We start from the raw sequence: 23,299 nt of genomic DNA on the forward strand, positions 1-23,299 counted from the left end.
GTGGTTGTCAGAAGTGATAAGAAGATGGCAGAGATCAAAGTAACACGATGCAGAACCTGAGTACTGTGATGAAAGGGAAAAAGGAAGATTCGGAGAAAGATGTGACTCAGTACCACAAACCCCAGTAATGGATGATTGCATGTGTTTTCACTTCCCTGGCTTTGGGCTAAAGTACAAAATAAAAGTGACATCAGAAACCTCCTACTGCTTTATGAACAATAGGTAGAGAGACAAAATGGAGGTACTTGAATATGCATGGGAAATTAGAACCATATTGACCAAGAAAGTAGCAATAGTTGCCTCCAGAGCATGAGATGAGAGGTGTACATATTTTATTTCATGTATATTATGGGATGCTATTATTCAAATGGTTTTAAAATATCCCTTAAGGTTATAGCTGCGGTAGTAGAGCTCTTGCCTAGTATACATAGATCCCCGGGGTTCAATGCCAGCATCTCCTAAACAGGGGATGGTGATCCACATCTGTAATCTTAGCATTCATGGGGTGGCAAGCAGAAGATCAGAAATCCAAGGTCATTCTCTACCACAGAGCAAGTTTGTAGCCAGCAGGGAATACAGGAGACCCTGTTTCAAACAATGATAATAAGCCAGATGATAGGAAGGGTGACTGTGAAATGCTACCTGCTGGGAATGACATGACCGTTGCATTCATGAACTTTATTATTCAGAACAGGAAGCTGCAGTTGCCTCCACTGAGCCTATATGAAACTAGATCCATCAGCATTCAGTTGTAGACAGAAGTAGTCATTAGATTATACTACTCCCTGGGGACCTATTGGTTAGTGATGGATTCTGGAGGATGGAGCATTGACTTCAATTGTACCTACTGGTGAGCCCAACATGCTCCTATGTATGCTCTTAAACCCATGCTCACATCGTTAAATTCAGTGGGTCATGAAACAAAATAAAAGACATGAACTTGGACCAAGGAGCTGTAGGAAAGAGGGAGAGTTGACTGGGATTGGAGAGATATAAGAAAGAGTTTAAAAGTAACCATAATGCATTATATACATGAATGAAATTTTCAGAAAATAAGTTTAATAAATAACAAATATTTAATGGTGGTGAATTCAAATGGAGGCCATTGTCCTTATCCCTTGTTTCCTATTATTGTGTCATCTGTTTTCACTTCTTCACATTCAAATAATGTGTTAATCTTAAATAATCCCATTTATTGCTCATTCACTGTCCCCACATGCATTGAGTTATGCTGACTAAAAAAAAAAAAAAATCAGCTCCAATACTTTGATGTGACATAGGACTGAGGGCTTACTGAAGGCCATACTGCTGTATAACACAATGGCATAAAAACTGCAAACCAGGAGCATGCCATGTGCAATACAGTGATGGGCTGCCAAGAGTATCTGTCGTGCTACATGTCTAGAGCAAGAGAACAGGCTAGAGAGAAGCCATGGCTGCTGTGAAGTAAAAAAGAAAAAAATTAAATATACATTAGCTTGTAAGTCTTCCTCCTTTGATAGCTGTTGTTGTAAAAATATAAAAAATAAAAACAGTATCTTTTATCCCCACTAGGTCTACACTGCAGTGCCCCAAGATATATCTGCTGGATATCTTGCCAGAAGCACACATTCCAATTCAGTGGTGGCCCAGACCAGCTGCCCCACACTCCATTACACTTAAATCTGCACATGAAAGAACACACAAAGACAGGCCTCCTTCTATCCAGCACCTCACCTTTATTTTACAAATTCAATGGGGAGAAGGTTCTGGTGAAGTCACCTGATTCCTGAGTACTGACTAGGCTGCTGTCCTTGAGGCAGTGGAATTAGCATCAACATACAGATAACTCCAGGGCAAACCACAACAGATAGCTTTCCTGGAGTAGTCAAGCTCTACAGAAATCTAGCCCTCAATTCTACTGATAAGTTCACCTTTGATGTTCTTTTTAACACATTGCTCTGTTAAAGAGGTAGGAGAGGGAGGGCAGGAGAGAAAGAGATCACCTTTGAGTCTCTTACTCAAGCCCCTACACTCATGCTCCTCCAGTCAAGATTGTCCTTTCCTCAAACTATCTGCCAGCAGGCAAACATTTTTCACTTTGTTTAGAGTTAAAAACCACCATTCGAGAGAATATGAATACATGGGATCTGTGGCTAATTTTATTATGTTTTATCATAACCTCAGACTCTACACTTCACCTATAAATGGAGAATGCTTTCAAAACAAATTACAACATTTTAATCTCCCTCTGACTTTATAGATATACTGTTTAGTCAATAGTATCCTTTACAATGATAGCCAACATATTCCCAACTTAATTAAACTTAAATCTCATCTTATGAAACCAACAATCAAAGAACAAATGATCAAGACTTGCATTTAATTCAAGCATCTAATTCCACCAGATATAAACACTGTTTTGTTTGTGTATTTCAACAAATCAGTTTTTCTCAGCTGTCCACTTGGCCTGGAGAGGTAAAGCCCCAGACATTATATTGTTCTCATGATCATGCTAAAATTTGGTGTTGTGTTCCAAACACTAAATGACCTTGTTAAACGTACCTTGAGGGTTTTATAGGTACCTACTCAGTTCTGTCTGGATGCATAAAACAATGCCATAAATAACTTTGCAAGAAGACGTAAGCTAGGTTAGATCCTTAGTTTATATTCAACCAGTAAAGTATAAAGAAAAAAAATCAAGTCGGCTATTTCAAGAACTCTTTCCCTGGGGAGATGAAAATAAATATCCATTCTCCATTATAGACCTCCAATAACAAAGCACACTACAATCACACCAAAGTCTAGCTTGGGCAATCAACAAGTTGACAGGACTTACTTACAGAGTAGGGAGGGGGTTCTTACATGTTTTTGGATAACCCTAAAGCACCACTAAGTCTTGCCCTAGACAGGATTACAACTTACCCACAGATGCCAAGATGTACCCCCACTTCAGTTTGCCTTCCACAGTCTATATACTCCAGAAGCTTCAAAGACCACAAAGCCATGGGTAATTAGGGCAGCGTTACAAAGAGCCCACAGCAGGTGCAGGAGAGAGCAAGGGACTCTTAGGTGATGACCCTTTCTGACTCCCTCCTAGTATTGTGTAATTTCAAGTCAAGAAGCTGGATCTCAATGGCCGCTTGCATAGTCACAGATGCTCTCATGAGGATGGCGTTCTACAACGTGTGTCAAATAAGAAATTTTCATCTTTTTTAAATTTATTTTTAAAATGGTAGCCTATGACTTAGACGAAAGAGTATGCAGGCATCATCACAGTGACTTGACTACAGCGTTGACAGGTTATTAAACAAAGATTAATATGGGGAAATCAGTTTTTTTTTTCTTGGCAAAGTAGGGTTCTTTTAAACTTGAAAATCATAAGGGAAAAAGAAAAACCCACAATTGTACAATAAAAGCAGCCTGTTTTTAGGGGTGTGCCAGGGACTGGTCAGCTATCTATCTCACCCTAAGCCAGAATTCTAGAGACCAACCCCTGCTGACCTCTTGAAGTCCCTTTTATAGGAGAGAGGAAGTGTTCACAGGGACAAAAGTTGGCTGTTACACAGTTAGAAAGATACAATGAAAGGAAAGGAAAAAGGGAAAGGATTGAATCATGTGAATGGGGTCACAAGTTTAGTGTAGGTGGAAAAACATGCTTTGCCATTTACACCAGATCTAAATAACAGGAATTAATCCTCAATTACAAATTGAAAGCTTGACTTGCAAGGACTTAACATAGAAACAACAGGAACTTAGCCTTAGCTGTCTTAACTGCAGATAGAAAACCTTAACCTGCAAGATACATGGTTTCTGTTTTAGTCTCCCATAAGCTTGCAAGGTATATTGTTCCTCATTTGGGCTCCCAGTCCCAGTGAATCTGTACTCACGCATGTTAACAAAACTGTACATTGAACTGTTTTACAAGGGCAGTTGTTACCAACCAAATGGATTTTAGTTTCCAGAATTTTATCAGAAATGATCATCATAGCCAAAGGAGAAAGAGCTAATGTAGGATCAAAGGAGAGAATCTCATCGTGATTTACAACTTATATTTTCTGATCAGACTTACAAATCCAGCTAAAGTGTTTAATCAATATGGAGCACTTAAAATGATGTCAGCTGTGGAAAGAAAGCTTTTACCTGAAAGAAGGGCTTAAGCTAACTTCCTATTAAAATTCAAATTCAAATTTAAAAACACTTATTTCTTTTTAGCATCTATTTCTCTAAATTAAATCTAAGCCTAAGACGGAGGATCAACTCTGACCTGCTCCTTGAACTTTCATTGAAATGGTTGCATAAAATAAGGAATAAATAATCAAAAATAGCTGCCTCAGTATTCCCGAGATGATTTGTGGGGCTCTGAATGGCCAGTTCAAGGACCTCTGTCTCTGCATTCAGAAATCTGTAATTCACTTGGGGGTCACCAATGGATGCTGGGAATGTTTCCGTCATATTCCAGGTGTACGGTCGGAATCATGAGATTCTTGCTTTTCTATGCTTATATTTGAAAATTAAACCTATTTAATTCAGAAAGAGAAAGCTAAAGAAGTTTTCTATCTAATTTACTAACACGATGCAGGGTGGAATTAGAGTAGACAGTAAGTCACCAAACCACCACTCTCTGCGGTCATTAACCAAGACCTCTAGTCCCAACTGCAAAAGGCAGAGCTTTGAATGTTGAGTTGCAAGCATATTCTATTGATGACAATAGAATATAGATAGAATATAGATGTGACAATTCTATAGATATTTACAATGAGGATTTAGTTACCGAGAACATGTCAATCGCCAAGTCCCCAGATGTCAACCAAGGACCAACTTCGAAAACAAAGACCTTGAATGAAAAACAGAAAGAAAGAAAAAAGAAAAAGAATAACAGAAAGAAAAGGAAAGAAATAGTAATGGACATGATTGCTCCCAGGTAAGGTGGAAGAGAACGTTTATTGAAGATAAAGTGAATGGCAGGAACATCTGGCAGAGTACAGAGTATATGTGGCCCTGAGCCCTATGAGGAAAGGGGTTGGGGGAAGGGAAGAGAGGAAAATTAGCTTCAGAAGCCACGACAACCAAGGTCAAAGAGAAGCAGGTAACAAAAATGGCTGTGTTATATAGAGTAGAGCCTCGGAGGAAGGCAGCCCAGCCACTATGCTAGAGATTTGGGGGAGGGGAGGTAGATCACAGAGTTTACCAGCCATACCCTGTAACAGATAAATACTGAGGGATGCTTGGAGAACCTGGAAACACCTCAGCCATTTGTCCCAGGGTTTGAGAGGTGGCCTCTGGCTGCTGTTTATTCTTTCCTAGGCATTGTCCTTACAATGTCCTAGTGTAGACAGCTATCTACATTCAATTTTCTCTCCCCTTCCTGCTCCTCTTCCTTCTCCTTCTCCTTTTCTTCTTCACTCCTCTTACTACAGGAAAATTCAGGATTCATCCCACACCGAATTTTTGTAGCTGTATCAAACTAAGATTAAACCATTAACATGGATGTATTTGAGAAGAGTAAATGAAATTTGGACATACAAATCTGGGCTGGAGAGATGACTGTCAAAAAAGTTAGGGTCACAACCAAAAATATAAGAATATTACACCTTTTGTTCTTCACTACTATAACAAAATGGAATGGTTTAGAAATGTCTAAAATAGAAAAGAAGGCATAAAATATAATATAACTTTGCATTTTCTGTTATCATTTAATTGTCTATTGTTTTGTTCCTGTTTCAGTCCATGTGCAGGAGTACATGTGCAGGAGTACACATGAAGGTGCACATGTGCAGGAGTACATATGCAGGTATACATGTTTGGATGCACATATGCAAGTATACATGTGCAGGGTACAAATGAAGGTGTATACATGAATGTATACATGTGTAGAAGTACATGGTCAAGTATACATGTGTAGGAGTATATGTTCAGATGTAAATATGTAACTGTACATGTGCAGGTATACATGTGTACATGTACAAGTATTTGAAGGCCAAAAGCTCAAATCAGATGTCCTCCTTTATTATACCTTCATTTTGAAACAGGCTTTCTCTCCAAAACCAAAGATCATCAATTAGCTGGCCAAGCTGGCCAATGAGCTCCAGAAATCTTTCTATCTCTATCTCTAGTGCTGGCTTACAGACACATGCGACTGTCCTTGATATTTACATGAGTGGGAGCATATGAACTCAGTCCTCTTCCCTGAGTACTAGTTAGGTTATCCATTGATACATCTCCCCAGTCCAAATAGTACAATAGTACATTTTATGTTGTAACAGTAAATATTGTTTCTTGAAATCTTACTTGACTGCCTTATGTGTGTTCTCTGTTCTCTTCTCTCTCTCTCTCTCTCTCTCTCTCTCTCTCTCTCTCTCTCTCTCTCTCTCTCTGTCTCCCCGTGTGTGTGTGTGTGTGTGTGTGTGTGTATGCACACATGTGCACGCTATGTAAGAATTACAGTGTAATTTGTACTTGGTGATTTTTCAATCCATTTGAGAAACATCACTCCAGAGAAGTCATAACAAATGATTCTTCTATCAAATAGAAGTTTATGGTTTTCACAGTCAGCTTAACCTGAAGTCACAGACACAGCAAGAAGCAGCAATGTCCACTGACCACCCTGCTGTGACTCCCACTAAGATCCCAGGACCCATGAAAGACTCAGCATGTGCAATTTCCAGGTTACTCCCAGACCAGACCCGCTCCAGTTCTCAGCAGGCACCTTCACTTTATTACCTGCCTTTGACCTGCCCAGTGGTGCCAATTCAAATTTGTAAATCCATCTTTGTGGATACTCACACCTGTGCAGTAGTTTTCGGGAACATTCTGGCGATGTTGATTCCATCATCTGGCTAGGTGGTGCCATTGGAAATTTAGGAGACATATGCCAAATCAAATTTCCTAACAGGAGACCCAATGGACATTGATTTTTCAGATGAGACCTCATACTACCAAACCCAGCTAGGGGTAGATTGTTGGCCTCAGAAACAAGAGCTACTAGCAAGTCAGAGGTTTCTTATAGGAACCAGAGCAGTAACAAAATTGCTTGCCAAACGTTCTAGTTTTGTTTCTATTTCTATGATAAACCATTGACTAAAACCTACTTGGGATGTTTTTGGTTTACAGGATACATTTCAACATCTAGAGAAGACAAGGCAGGATCTCAAGTCAGGAATGTTGAGGCAGAACTGAAGTACAGGCCTTGGAGGAGGTTGCTTACTGACTTGATTTCCTTGGCTTTTCAGTTACCTTTCTTATAGAGCTGGGAACGACCTGTCTAAGGTTGGCAGTGGTCTAGATACTACCATATCATTCCACAGCGAAAAATACCCACAAAATATGTGTATAGGCTAATTCTATGAACACAGTTTTTCAGTTGAGCATCCTTCTTCCTAGGTATGCCTGGGTTTGTGTCAAGTTGATAAAAGCTACAGCCCCGAGAATCCCAGTATTCTGCTCATGACTTGTTTCTTGGGAACTCTTGAGAAATATTGAACACTCAACTTCCAAACCAAAGCTAAGGTTCTATCCTGTGTTGTGTGGCTGAGATTGTGCTTTGTAAATTGAAGACTACCTTAAAAGACTTTACAAAGCAAGTATCTTCTTAGTCTCCCCTTCCTATTCAATTGAACAAATAATTATTTACTGATACTATGGGATATCTGTAGAAAACCTTGAAGTAGGCACAAAATACCACAAGACCAAGTTCTCAGCACAAGAAGTGTTACTTGACTGCTCAAGAGGGAGAGAAAGCAGGGGTAAGAGATAAAGACAGGAGGTAGAGGAAGAGGAAAAAGGGGAAGGAGTCAAGAGACAGGGGATAAAATGGGAAACGGAGAAAGTTAAGGGGTACTTGTCCTAGAAGAACAAACCACTGCTTCTCGATAGAAAGCAGACAAGCCTGGACCATAGGCAAATGCAGGTTTATAAGGGTAAAGTGGGAAATCCCAGGTTAGGTTGAGATGGTTAATTTTGATTGGACATGTTAATTAGTTGAGCCAAATGGGGCTTTTGATTGCTGAACTTCAAGAGCTGGACCTTGGTACTCAGCCTCAGGAGGAAGAAGTGGCCAAATGAGGTAATAAAGCTTGGTGGCCAGGCTTAGGAATGTAATCTAATGGTTTTTAAAAAGGCAGAGAGAATGGGGAATGAGCAAGGCCTGACAGAGGCACATGTTCAAGTGGGCCAGTGTCCTTTCTTGTCTTGTTCTAATATACAATGGGGATGGATACATCAACTGTAAAAGGTAGTAACATTCAATACCCCATGTACTTATCATTTTCACGGTGTGATTATTTTAAGTCTACACCTTTAACGATTTTAAGATATGGTATACATTGTTAACTACAGTCACCATGTTATACAGTAGATCAATAAACTCTATTCCTTTCCAAATTGCCAGTTGACCAGCATCTACCTGTTTTTATTCAATCTCCACTAAAAGTACTCAGTGGTCAGATGTGTAATTTGAATTCAGATGTGAAGTATAAAGATATTTCAAGTATTCATGCTATTGTTACAGAAAAATTCCAGTGGAGATTTTGCTCTCTATTTTTAGCTATAGCAGATTTTAGAGTCCTAACATACAGGTGAGGACTTTAGGTGTTTGTATTTTTGTGCTGGGTTTGATCTCATTAATGTCTTCCAGATTCATCTATGTAATTAAAGCAGATAGAATTTCCTTCTCTTTGAGGTTGAATAATATTTCATGATATGTATATACATATTATACATGTTTGTACAAGTACATGGGTCAAATTTTCTTTGTCCATTGATACTGTTCCTAGGTGAGCACTTTCTCTCTCTCTCTCTCTCTCTCTCTCTCTCTCTCTCTCTCTCTCTCCTCTCTCTCTCTCTCTCTCTCTCTCTCTCTCTCACACACACACACACACACACACACACACTTCTCCTCTGAGCTGGTGGAGGTCCACTTAGGTTTCGCTCCACCCTGGTACATCAAGTATCTGTGAGGCTAGGCGCATCCTCTCCCACTGAGGTCAAAGAAGGTAGCCCTGCTAAAGAACATATTTCATGGACAGGCAATGGGTTTGGGCATAACCCTTGCTCCAGTTGTTCAGGACCCACATGAAGACAAAGATGAACATCTGCCTATGTTCAAAGAGGTCTCAGTCCAGCCCATGTATGCGCCTTGGTTTGGTGCTTTCAGTCTCTGAGACCCCGAGGATCCAGGTTAGTTGACTCTGTTGGTCTTCCTGTGGAGTTCCTATCCCCTTCAGGGCTGCAATTTTCAAGGCTGGAATTCCAGGCTGAATTCCCTGTATTCTTCCATAAGGATCCCCAAGCTCAATCCACTGTTTGCCTCTGGGCGTCTGCATCTGTCTGAGTTAGCTGCTGGGTGGAATCTCTCAGAAGACAGTCATGCTAGCTAGACTCCTATCTGTAAGCATAACAGAGTATCATTAATAGTGTCAGGGATTGGTGTTGGTCCATAGGATGGGTCTCAAGTTGGACTGATTATTGGTTGGCCATTTCCTTACCTAGGTCCTCTTTTTAAAATCATATTTGGGGATTGGCCTGATATTCTATCCTATATTGGCTTTCAATGCTATGTTATTATTATCTTCCTGTATAGGTATAATTACGTTTATATAAGCATGCCTTCCCCAACTTAGCATAGAAGTACAAATCCGTATCTGTTTCCTTCACCTGCTTTGCTTCCTGACTCCCTGTATCCCTCACTTACCTTAATATGTCAACATGGATCTAATTCAAAACTGAAAAAAGAAGCTGGAGAGAGACTACACATAGTAGAGTGTTGCCATACAAGCATGAAGACCTGAAATTAATCCCTAGAATTTGTGTAAATGTCAGGACATGGTAACACACATTTGCAATGCAGTGCTAGAGAGCCTGAGACAGTGGATCCCTGAGCCTTGATAGCTGAGTAGCATGGTCTACTTGGTGAGTTATAGGCCAAAGGGAGACAATGTCGAAACAAAATCAGGTAGTGTGTGCTTAAGGAACATTGGTTGAGGTTGATTGACCTCTGACCTCCACAAGCATGGGCAAATAATACATGTGTATCCAACTATGCACAACACACACACACACACACACACACACACACACACACACACACACACACCATAGATGGTTAAAACCACAGAGTTGAAACTGGGAGATAACTTAGTTAACAATTTTGGTATCAGCTCCATTTCTTATCCTGAGCTTATAGCTTCCCGTTGCTGTACCAGCTCAATGATTGGGTTTGGTGCTCATTTTACTGACACAAAATTATTGAAAGCCCAGAACTCTGTCTGGAAAGAGGCCTGGGAGACATTATAACAACCCCCTACTCACAGAAATGCCTCCATTAACAGTGAATTTACTTTTTTTACAGCACTTAAAGTTCAAAAACTCCAGGTGTGTAATGTTTAAATGCCACAATTGAAAGATACTTAAGGAGGCTAAACTTTAATGTTAGACAGTAATCACCTCTACTTCAATGCCCCCAAATGCCCCACTGGTCCCCCCAAACTGGAGGGGTTTGCTTGTGCTAGGTAGGCTGAAAACTACCTCCTTTATCCCCACCTTACCCTTGGGAACTTTGTAGTTCCAATGGCACCACTGATTGTTCTGTTGGATTTCCACAGCTCTCCCTGTCTTCTCTGCTCCTTCAGGGAATGAGGCTTACCTCCTCCATACTCACCCACACAGATTCAGCAATAAATATTCATTTCCACATTATGCTGGTCCTGTGTTTGTTTTTGAGACAAGTCATCATGTAAGTGCCTGGCCAGAAACTCTGGAACTCTCTCTGCCTCTGGAACCGGGCTGGCCTTGGATTCACTGAGATCTGCCTCCTCAGAGCAATGAATGAAAGGGATGTACCACTACCATGTACCATATACCATGGCAAAATTTCAAATTGTGTGAAATTCTTTCTCCTGTCTTCCTTCTTCCTTCTTTCTCTTTCTTTCCTTCCTTCCTTCCTTCCTTACTTCCTCCCTTCCTCCCTTCCTCCCTTCCTCCCTTCCTCCCTTCCTTCCTTCCTTCCTTCCTTCCTTCCTTCTCATTTTGAGACAAGGTCTCACATATGCAAGGCTATTGTCAAAATTCAAATGTAGCCAAGGTAGGTCTTGCCTTACTGATCCTCCTGCCTTTACTTCTTGGGTGCTGAGATTATAAGCATACACCACCTCTCCGAGTTCATGTGCTGCCGAGAAACTAAACCCAGGCTTTATGTCAGCTAGGCAAGTACTCTTACCAACTGAGATACAGGCCCAATCCAAAACATATTTTATTGATGTTTACATAAGGGGCCTTTGACACTGTGTGACACCAAATGCCCAAAATCTCTCAGGTAATAGACTCCAAAAAGAAATGTCAATTAAATCCATTACTGAACCTGGATGAATATGTGAGTGAGCAAATGGCAGGTAAAACGAAGCGTTTCAAGTGTTTTTGTGTCTTTTAGGGTCTCATTTCAGTGTATAAAGTTTTCCCTTGTTACTGTGGTGTGGCAAGCCACAATCAGAACCATAAACTGCTCCACCCTGACAGTTCCACATGGTGTTACTCTATGTCTGTGGCTTCCATGGTAACGAGAGAAGACTCAAAGAATGAAAAGAATGGTGGCCAGATGTGATTGAAAACAGCTGGACAATCAGGAATGTAGAGAGATTGTGCTTCTAGCATCTGACTGGCAATAGCCCACTTGAGCCTGTAATTCTGTGAGGATAGCACACTGGTCTTCTCTAAATCTGCTCACTGTTGAGTGGCTGAGTGTCAATGTCAGAAGTTTCCAATAGTCACTTACTATTACCTGTTTTTTTTTCTTCTTTCTTTCTTGTCTTTAATGCTGCTGGTGGTGGTATTTGGTTGATTGGTTTGGTTTGGTTTTAGGCGTTTGTTTGTTTTTGTTTGTTTTAGGTAGGGTCTCCCCATGTAGCCTGGCTGGCATGGAACTTCTATGTAGACCAGGCTAGCCCAATCTCACTGAGATCTACCTGCCTCTGCCTCATGGTACTGAGATTAAAAGTACACACCATCACACCTGGCAGTTATGTTCTTGATTAGATATGAGAACACTGCAGACAGGTTTGTTCCAGTGTTTAAAACTAAATAATAAATATTAATTGTAAGGAGGCAATGCAGGTGAGGAAAAGGAGGAGGAAAAGACTGAAAGGAAGAGGAAAGGAGGGAAGAGGAAAGGAGGAGAGGGGAGGAAGAGAAGGGGAGGGAGTGAGGAAGTAAAGAGAAGGGAAGGAAGGAGAAAGGGAAGATACCGGGAGGGGATGGGGAATGGAAGGAAGGGAAGGGAAAGGAAAGGAAGGGAAGGGAAAGGAAAGAAGGGAAGGGAAGGGAAGGGAAGGGAAGGGAAGGGAAGGGAAGGGAAGGGAAGGGAAGGAAGGGAAGGGAAGGAAGGGAAGGAAGGGAAGGAAGGGAAGGGAAGAGAGATCTAACATTTTCTTGCCGTAGTTTTCTTTGGTGGATTTTGTCCTATAGTGACAGTTACTCACAATGCTAATCATAATCCAATTAACTGTCAGGTGTAAAAATGACAAAATCATTTGTTCTTTTTCAATGGTCTTTGATCTGATCAATCATTCTTGCTGCTTATCAAATTGACATTAGTACACTTGACTTAAGATAGATTTAATGGAATAGATTATTGAGTTTGTTTGCATGTTCATTTTATATGCTCTAGAAGCCCATAGAAGAAGGAATAGACGAAGTGTGGATGCTCAAGTTGAGATTGCTTCAGAGCTATCTGGAGTAATGTTCAGACACACACGCTGAATCTCACCCCAGATTTCCACTCGGAATGAAACCTAAACATTGTACTCTTAACTGGTTTCCAGGTGAGTCTGAAGCTTACACTGTAAAACCACTTTTATATTTCCTGTCTTAGTTTTGTTTTTGTTTCCTTGTGTGTGTGTGTGTGTGTGTGTGTGTGTGTGTGTTTACATACTTGTGTTCCTAATGCACATTAGTGCATGTGGATACTAATGTATGTGTCTGCATGGGCATCTAGAGGCTAGAGGACAACAGAAGTTTTCTTCTTCTCTCATTTTCTATTTTATTTTTTGAGGCAGAGGTTCACACTGAACTTGAAGCTCACTAGCCATGTACCCCTAAGGCTCCTTCTGCCTTTCCCTGCTCAGCACTGGAATTACAAGCACACTGCATGTGGTTTATAATAGGTGCTGGTGATCCAAACTCAGGCTTTTATGTTCATACAGCAGACATTTTACCCATTGAGCCATCTCCCCAGCCCTGTGCCTTGCACAGCCACTGAAGGCAAGCTCGGGCTTCATGAACACCAGTAGATTACACTCAGTACAACTAGAAGAATTTGTAGAGTTGAATTTGTCCAACAACAGAAACTCTATGTTCTATGCACAGAGGAAGTCTTCTAGGGCCTTCAGAGGAGACAACCACTTCTTAGGGGTTCTAAAATAAACAATCAAGAACTGGGAAAACTGTTCAGTCAGTAAAGTGTTTATCACACAAACATAAGAATATGAGTTCAAGCCTTATAACCAATGTAAAAATGCATGGCAGAGCCTCTCCATAATCCCAGCATAGGAAGGAAGATACAGATGGATTCCTGAGGATTGCAGAAAAACTTGGATAGCTTTTCATGGGTCTCAGTGAAATTTTCTCAAAAAACAAGGTAGACAGCTCCTGGGAAACAAGCCTGTTGATTTCTAGCATCCACAAGAATACATGTACACATGACCTGCATACACATATGAACATGCACATACCCTAACACACACACACACACACACACACACACACACACACACACACACACACACACACACGAAATATCAAGTGAAAAGACCTCTGAAGTTTGACATGTCTAGGCTACTTCAAGATCCTCAATGAATGCATGAATGAATAAATGAATGAATGAGTGAATGAGACTCAGAAAATAAAACATGCTTCCTACAGCCAGTTTATCCCCTGGTCCACATCCCTTTATTAACTCAAGCTTGATCTTCCTTTGTAGTTGTTGTCTTTAATGTACTTCAAAAACCAAAGCTCTGTGTTCTTTGCATGGGATGAGGGATGAGAGGGCCAGGGAGCTGAAGCAGGGTGGGAGAAAGAGAACTATGTTCGGGAGATACTTGCTTTTATCCATCCATCACATACTTCAAATAAGTGGAGGGCTTAAAAAGGTCTTTACTCTCACTGGTATGCATTCTGACCAACAGAGAATAAAAAATTTAAATGAGAGAAAATCAATTATTGATCAGCATTCTTTCTTCATGGACACTTGTGTGCAATTATGTGATGGGACAGCGTGCTTAGATTTCAGCAGTATACATCACGCAGATGGATTTTGGCTTTGTGGAAATAAAACTGTAAAGTTTCCAGATCTGTTTTAACACTTTCCCCTCAGGAAAGGGATTACACCATGAGCCAAGTTGCATCACAACAAAATCTTATTTTGAAATGGTTTCTTTTGTTTGAAGATAGCAAAACTTTTTCAAGAATACTGTGTGTGTGTGGGGGGGTGTGCGCCTGCACGCGCGAGTGTGTGTGTGTATGTGTGTGTGTATAAACATGGGGATGCATGTGCACATGTGTGCATGGATATGTGGAGCAGTTGTCAATGTCAAGTGTCTGTCTTTAGTGCTCATCAGTTTCTGAGGCAGAGTCTCTCACCAAACTTGAAGTTCGACGACTTGACTACACTGGCTGCCCGATATGCTCCAGGGTTATCCCTGTTTCTGTACCAGCACTGAGATGACAAGCTCTGCTCTTCTTTGTTTTCCCTATGGCTTCTGGGATGGAATTTAGGTCCTCATGCTTGTGCAGTAAGTACTTTACTGATTGAACATCTTCCCAACCATTGCTTCACTTTTTCTTTTCATACCAAATATAGGATACTAGTTAGTAACATGTTTCAGACATTGCTGGTGTGTCGACTTTACTTTTTGAGTCATTCTGAACCATGTGTACAAGTATACTCTGTTTCAGAAGAGTGGTGGTAAATACATCCTCATAGCACCCCGGGATTGCTGTGGAGTGTCCTAGATTCTAAACAATGACAAAAAGTGCATTAACCACAAGATCGAGATACCTAATCAATTTACAGCCACATGGAAGGGCTCAGACTGATGGGTAATAAGCAACTTGACTTTGTGACCAACAAATCATGTTAGGCCCATTCACTTGCCTCCTCTCACAGAGCAGCAGGCCTTGCATGCAGGGAGGAAGGGACAGACATAATATATTTTGACTTCAGGGAGGCTTCTGACTCTGTTCCACATGACATGGTCATCAACAAGGTGGGAAAATATGGCTTGCTGTCAGAGATGGATTAAATTGATTAGAGAGGTGGCTAATTGGGAAGAAAAGCAAAGTCACCCGTTGCCCAGATACACAAGTGCCAAGGCAATATGCTACTGATTTGCATCTGGTTAAAGACAAGGGCAAACCTATATAGCAAGGCAAACCAGAATACAGTTATACGAAGAAATTCTTGCCTGTCAATGGAATAGCTCATTACTTTTAATGGCTTTTGTCCCGAGTCTCTGGGCATTAGCAAGTATGTGAATGATGGTTCTCTATACTCCTATACACATAAAAAAGTAATCACTTTAGATTAAAGCTTTGTATTTCCAAAAATGCTGTTAAAATGCAAAAATATGACTCTGTGTAATATTTTCTATTAAGCATTAACAGTAAGTCCTTATGCAGGATAAATTTGGCAGGACTTTCAAGATGTGACAGAATGGGCACAAGAAATATAAGAGCTTGTTTTCAAGGGGAAGAAATGCAAGGATGTTAGATGACAAAGGCAGAAGCCTCAGGGACTTCTGATCATGACTTATAATCAGAGGGACCTGACTTTAATTTCCTCTCTTAATTCAGTTTCTGGAGCAAGACAACCAATACTTTGATCTAATGGAATAAGTTGGAGGAACTGTCATAGAAGTTTGGTCCAAAATATGGGGAAAGGGTTCAGCTTGTGTGTGAGTATGAAGACCTGAGCTTGATCCCCAGAACCTACATTAAAAAGTAGGGGAGGGTGGTTTGTGCTCATGATTCTGATGTTGATCGGGCCAACCTGCCCAGTCTACTCAGTGAGTGCCAATCAGTGAGAGACCCCATCTCAGAGAATAAGGTGGAGGCACCTTGAGAAATAACAACCAAGGTAGACATGTGGCCTCCACCTGCAAGTATGCATATTTGCATGATATGTATGTATACCTGCACACACACACACATTCACACACACACACACACACACACACACACACACACAAAACTAAAAGTGAAAATTAATCTTTAAAAGAATTTGGTCAAAGATTAATGACTCATTTATTCCAAGATATTTCTCAATAACAAAGTCTCTGCTAGTCACAACTTCTGCAAAAGCCAGAGCATAAAAGGAGAACACATCTGTGAGAAATATTGTCAATCCATTCTAATCTCTTCTATCGGCAACCTCACGATCTCTTTCCTGACTGTGCACTCTCTTCTCTTGCTCTGGGATTTTCCCTTGGTATGATTCTACATGATGGATTTCTCTCCTTTAATCATAGGCAAGTGATTCTAAGTAATTAAACAGAAAAAAATATATTCTGCCGTTTTAGAGATTGGTTCATTCTAGGTACCAAAGGTATTGTACACATGAACAATTTGTCTGTACTTGACAGTGAGGCAATGATGACCTTCTACTTGGTAAAGTAGAAGACACAGAAAACAAGCAGAGGAGTGACAACTGTTTTAGCCCTTCTACGAGTCACTGGGCCTGTCCCTAGGGTACACACAGGGGTAAGATGTCATTAAAAGAGAGAGAGAGAGAGAGAGAGAGAGAGAGAGAGAGAGAGAGAGAGAGAGAGAACCAAGAAAAATCATGACTCGAAGATTCAACTGGCTCAATTTTACAAAATTCAAAAATCCAAGGAGTCGATTGTTGCATGACAAACTGTTCTTGGGTAGATACAACACGCATCTTTACTCACTTCAGAAAGGGAACCTGCAACAAGCCGAAGTAAAGACTGAACCAAAGTGCAGCTTGGTGATCCAATGAATTTTCCCTGTGGCCTATGAGGACCATGAGAGAGGGTGACTTACAAGGATTAGCTATGACTCCAAAGAGCTGTATCCCTAAAAAGTCCACCCCGATACAAGTGAAGGCTCTCAAAAACTGTAAGCCTGGATCTCTTTGCACAGCGATCAGGATGCTAACCCTTCCAGAATCTCCATGCAACCTGGCTGGTCATGGTCTCCTCCCCTAGTAGTTGTGTACAGCATTTTGTATTCCTGGGGAGAGGCTCAGAGAATTTGTCAAGTTTCTGTTCTTCCAAACTTGTGATCTTTTGTTTACCTCTCAGATGTCCTAAGTGTTCCATCATCCATGCCACCACCATTGACTGTTTGAATTCCAAGAAATCACCAGGTAACATTAATAAACCAATTAACATCAACTACCTAGCAATCAAGCAAACCCACTAGCAATATATAACTACAAACACCCATCAAATTGAATAAAATAAGGCTAGCACTGGTGACCATGTAAAGCATCATCAGCTGAAGAGCTGGAGAGATGGCTCAACATGTTGCTCTTTCAGAGAACGAGAGTTCAGTTCTCAACATACACACACACACGCTCACAGAAGCTCCCAACTACCTGTCACTCCAGCTCTTTGACCTCCACAGTCAGTGTGCTTGCTTATGCACTTACATATACAGGTGTAAACACACAGACATTTAAATAATTTTTAAAAATAAAAATAAAATTTAAAAAATGCATTACTAGCTGAAGTGCAAAATAGGCAGATACTATGACTCACCAATTCACAGTCGAGTAAAGAGCACAAAGAAAATACACACTCATAGTCATGATAAGACATAGATAATATTTCAATATTAGCATAGGTATTATGTCCTAAACCAGAGCAAAGACATGTTAGTAGCAAAATATGCTATGTTGATAAAATGCACCAAAGAAATAAAGCCTAAAGCAATTTGCATCAATTTAGACAAATTCTGTAAATGTATATTGACTGAAATAAGCATGACAGGAAATAACGCATGTATTCCATAAATCTATATTAAATTCACAAGATGCAAAGCTAATCGGCAATGTGAAGCAATCTAGGTGCTGCTAAAATAAGAAAGCAAAGTAGTGAGGTTATTACCATAAACCTCACTGGTTACCTCCACCACCTGGAGAGAGGGAAATCCCACTGATCCACAAGGAATGTTCTAGAAGTTTCTAGAGTGTCTTCTAGCCTTCTGTTCTCAGCCCACCTGCTAGTTTGTGGATTTCATTTCCGTAACACTGGTTGTTTTTATTTTATACATTTTCCTTGGTGTTAAATATCAAGATTAAAAACTATACAAAATAGCAACTAATGTATCTCAACCATGACTCCTCAAACAAACTTCAAGTCTCACCAGACCATTGGTGACAGTTTTCAGATAGTTTTCTCCTAAAAATCCCATCGAAATACTGGAATTATATTCATTTTCTGATTTTCTCTGTTTCTTTGACTTGCAAATATTCACTGAAATGTTGACTGGAAGAAAAATGGCTGTGAATATGAAGAAAATATGTTATATGCATAAAAATTTCATAAATTGAAGCATTATTTTATTCAATCAATACACGGAACCAATATAAAATATTAATTGACTGCTTATTGTATGACAAGCTCCATTAAAGACACTCAGTTCTAAAATAATGAAACAAATAAAAGGAAATATTTTAAACTCACTCACTGAAGTTATATTCAAGGTTAAACATAAGGAATTACTTTAGCAATTATGACTTATGATTTTATATATATAGTAAAAATCGACCTAGAACAACCTAAATCCAGCATTCAAATAGCATCATACCCACTCTCTCACCATAAAGGTGCATTTTAGCCTAATTCTTTTAGAATCCCAATTCGTAAATTATAGTACATAACAGTTTGATTTATAGCCACATTCCTTCAGTGTGTACTACAAGAGGAAAGAAAAACTATCTATCCCCTTTCTATATATATTAAGAGAAAACAGAAGAAAAATCCCAGGAAGGATCTCTACTTGTCCACTTGAGAGTCATGATTTCATTAGAGAGCCAATGACTACAGATAAGATAGTAGTGAACCATGACAGGTACGAGCTGGCCCTTCTACCCAGTGCTTCAGAGCCACTGGTCCTAACATCAATAGCTCTGAAGGAGAAAGGGAGGGGTATATGAAAGTGTTTAGAGGTAGGAAAGGGAAGGGAGAAATGTAATTAAAATACAATATAAGAGTTGAACACAAAATAGAAAGTCAGGTGTGGGCACACATCTATAACCCCACCACATAACTCTTTGGGTTATGAGACTGTTTATATCACTCATATTTCTTAACCTCCTCACAATTTCTTAGACAATAAAATGCTTTCTATAGTGGTTTCATTAATGATTAATTGATCACATTATCAATAACGAACCCTATCCTGACCTGCATAGCTTATGGAATGATGTAACTGGGGAAATAGAGGAAAAAGATACTGCAAACACACACACAGAAAAGCTGGGATCTGGTGGGCCACATTGTCTTAGTCAGGGTTCTCTACAGGTACAGAACTGATAGAAAATATGCATACATACATACATACATACATACAAATATATGTATATGATATATACATATATGTATGTAAATGTATACCTAATGTGTATATATATACCTATATCTATATGTATATATGTATGTTTGTGCATACATACACACACACATATATATACACACATATAGACATAGGTACACACACCCACATATATATACATATGTGTGTGTGTGTATATATATATATATATATATATATATATATATATATGACTTATTAGACAGGCCATGGTCCAGCTAGTCTAACAATGGCTGTCTAACAATGGAAAGTTCAAGAATTCAATAGTTCTTTAGTCCACAAGTCTGGATGTTTATGTTGGTCTTCAGTATATGCTGAATCCCAAAGAAATAAGCTCTAATGTCAGTGCTGGTGACAGCAATGGCCAGCAGGCAGAGAGCTTCCTTCCTATACAGTTTGTCACCAGAAGGTGTGACCCAGATCGAAGGTGAATCTTCCCATCTCAAAAGATTCAGATTAAAAGTGTGTCTTCAAATGATTTAATTAAGAAAGAGGTCCCCCACAGGTGTACCCAGATACTTGAGTTTTGGTTGATTCTAGATGCAGCCAAGTTGACAATCAAGAGTAGATATCACACATCTCTCTGATGTATATGCCCCAGCAGCATCCCAGAAACTCAGAACATTTATTACATACAATAGCAATGACGCGGAGGCATGTCAGTTTACCTGAGAAGGTCATCTCTGTAAGGAGTAGTCTCAGTTGGGAGGATGATGCTTCGGTTCATACTTCCTGAACACATGGTTACAGTTAAAGGTCAAACATTCATCAACATCCACAGTCATAGCAGAGTAAGACTTTGCCATTCTTCAGAACATGACCCATGGGAATGGCAAGGCCTTCCATGGCATTGGGCCTCTTGACATGGCCATGTTCACGCCAACAGTATACATTCTCTCAGGACAATACCTCATAATTCCATCACCATCTTTCTAATAGCTGTTAGATGGGGGAAAAGATCCTTCACAAATCCGGCAATCCATAGCTATGCATGAAAATAATTTGGAATGGTAAAAGGGTCAGATTCCTCTAAATTCAAAAATTGGTTTGCCCTTTAAATTCACCAAGCCTTGTCTCCTATGTATGAATGGGGCATGATACCTTTGTCAGGTTACTGTGGGAATTAAGTAAAGCATGTTTATAATCACAATGAGCTTGCATGTTTAAAAAAATAAAAAAAGTGTGTGTGTGCATGGTGTGCATGTGTGTGTGTGTTTGTTTATGTGTCTTGTGTGTGTGTGTGTGTGTGTGTGTGTGTTTGTATGAGAAGGAGTTGTTTCAACGTATGGTTTTAAATGACGATTAATATTGATTAGAAAAAGGTCATGGAGACAAACTACTGGCCATGCTTGTGAAGAAGGGTCTAGATTAAGTTAATTAATGTTGGAAGACCATCCTTAAGGTGGTAAGCACCACTCCAGCCATGGACTCCAGCCTGTGATTGGGAAATAAACAAACACAGAAGAAAGTGATCCGAGAACCAGCATCATATATCTGCTTCCTAACCAAGGATGAACTGTACCGGCAGCCTCCTACTCCTATAGCAATAACATCCCTGTCGTGGTTATGATGGGTGGTACCTTGAATTATGATCCAAGATAAGCCCTTCCTTCCTTCCTTAAGGTACTTTTGTCAGGTGTTCTTATGGTAATGAGCAAAGCAACTAATTCAGTTGGATGGGGACTATCTGCTTCATATGTTGTAGGCTGGACCTCAGCCACCAATCTGTGCTGATGTCTACAGATTGTATCTCCAGGGTTTGTTGTTAGTTCAGTAAGCTCTTTGCTAGTCTTTTGCCCTACAGATCCCATAAAAAATTTTAAAAAGGTACTGTAGGTCTGTCTATAGCCCTGCCTGTCATGGCTAATGACTGCTTTGTGGAGTATTGTTGCCCAGAGAAAATGCAGGAATCCCTGTTTCAGCCAGGAAATTGCTTGGCAGGACCCTATCTCTTAGCCTCCAAAAATTTAGGATTCATACAGTCTCCCCAGCTTCTTCCTTTCCCCCAGCAGGAATTTTTTTATGTTTGAAAAATCCTAATAGCTCCCAAAGCCCATTTCTCTCAAATGATCTAACTTTGAGTCTTCTGATTCCTGTGAGGCTCTTATCATTAAAAAGAACCCTAATGTTAGGAAAACATTTTATTTCATTGTTCTACTTGGTCTTGTTCTTGAGGTTGACTGGGCTGGAATGAGAGCAACTGTGATGCAGATAGGAGGAAAGTGCAGGAGAGCACTTGGAAAAACTCTGCAAGCATCCTGGGGCATCCTGCTATTGTTTCCGCAGCAGGTAGGACAGGGCACTTCTGATCTCTAATCCTTTTCTGGCTCTCGCTACTTTCCTATTCTTTGAGAAGAATACCCAAGACTATGTACCTGATTTTTATAAGACTTAATCCAAATAAAATTGAAGGGATGCTGGGGTCGAGACTCGGTCGGTAGAGCACTTGCTGAGCGCACATGAATCCCTGAGTTCAATCCCAGACACACATCAAGTGGGCCTGGTGGCACGCGTCTCTCATCCCAACACTTGAGAGGTTGTCAGAAAGATCAGGAGTTAAAGGTCATCCATGGTTACATACAGAGTTTAAAGTCAGCCTGGGCTATATGAGCCTGTCTCAAAGGTTGGTTTGTTTGTTTGTTTGTTTGTTTGTTTGTTTTTAATAAAAATAGGAAAACAGCATTTATAGGAAAGAAACATGGTCTGTGGACAGAGTTATCCTTCCAAGTACTTGTCTTCCTTCCATTTTCCTACATTCTCGTTCCTCTTGATTCATCTCAGAAAGGCATTTGTTTTCTTTGTCTTATACATAAACACATATACACCATCCTTAAATATATTGGAGTCCTTTTGTTACCTCTTTTCTTGCAAACCACACACTTTAGTCATTGAGCACATTCCCATATCCAAGTTTATGATATTAGTGGTTGAATATACTTGAGGATATTGCTTTTTAAATCTGAATGGGGGCATCATGTCTTTGTATGTATATGAGTTTGTGTGTGTGTGTGTAGGCATGAGCATGTGTGCATCCATCCCTCTGACCATTTGTCTATTTGTCTGTCTCACATGTCTATACTGACTTGAAACTCACTGTGCAACTACCAGTGATCTTTAACTTCCGCTCTTCCTGCCTCCTCTCTGCTTCATGAGTGCTGCGGTGTGAGCGGCCATGGAACTTCATGCATACTAGGAAAGCACTCTGAACAACTGACCACACTTCCAGCCGTAGTCTTCAAACACCAAATATTGGCCAACATGTTAGGAAAAGGCATATAGTAAACACAGTCAATGTGATGGAAGATACTGCCTATGCCTATGCCTGTGAGGGATTTTCTTGCGTATACATTTAATTTTACATGTTCATGGGATTTGCTGTAGTATTTCAACATATTTCTATGATGTCAGACAAAATGATTGACATGTTCACTACCTTAAATAAGTATAATCTCTTTTTGTTTGTGTCTTAGTTAATATTCTATTGTTTAGCTAAGCACCATGATCAAAAGTAACTTGGGGAAGAAAGAGTTTGTTTTATCTTACAGCTAGCTTATAGTCATCATCCAGGAAAGTCACCACAGAAATTCAAGGCAAGAATTTGGAAGCAGGAATTGATGTAGAGGCCATGGAAGAGTGCAGCTCATTGGATTGCCCACCCTATTTTCTTATAGCACTCAGGACCACTTACCTAGAGGCAGCACCACCCGCAATGGGA

This window comes from Rattus rattus, chromosome 10 (assembly GCF_011064425.1).
Source record: "Rattus rattus isolate New Zealand chromosome 10, Rrattus_CSIRO_v1, whole genome shotgun sequence".
Taxonomy (NCBI): domain Eukaryota; kingdom Metazoa; phylum Chordata; class Mammalia; order Rodentia; family Muridae; genus Rattus; species Rattus rattus.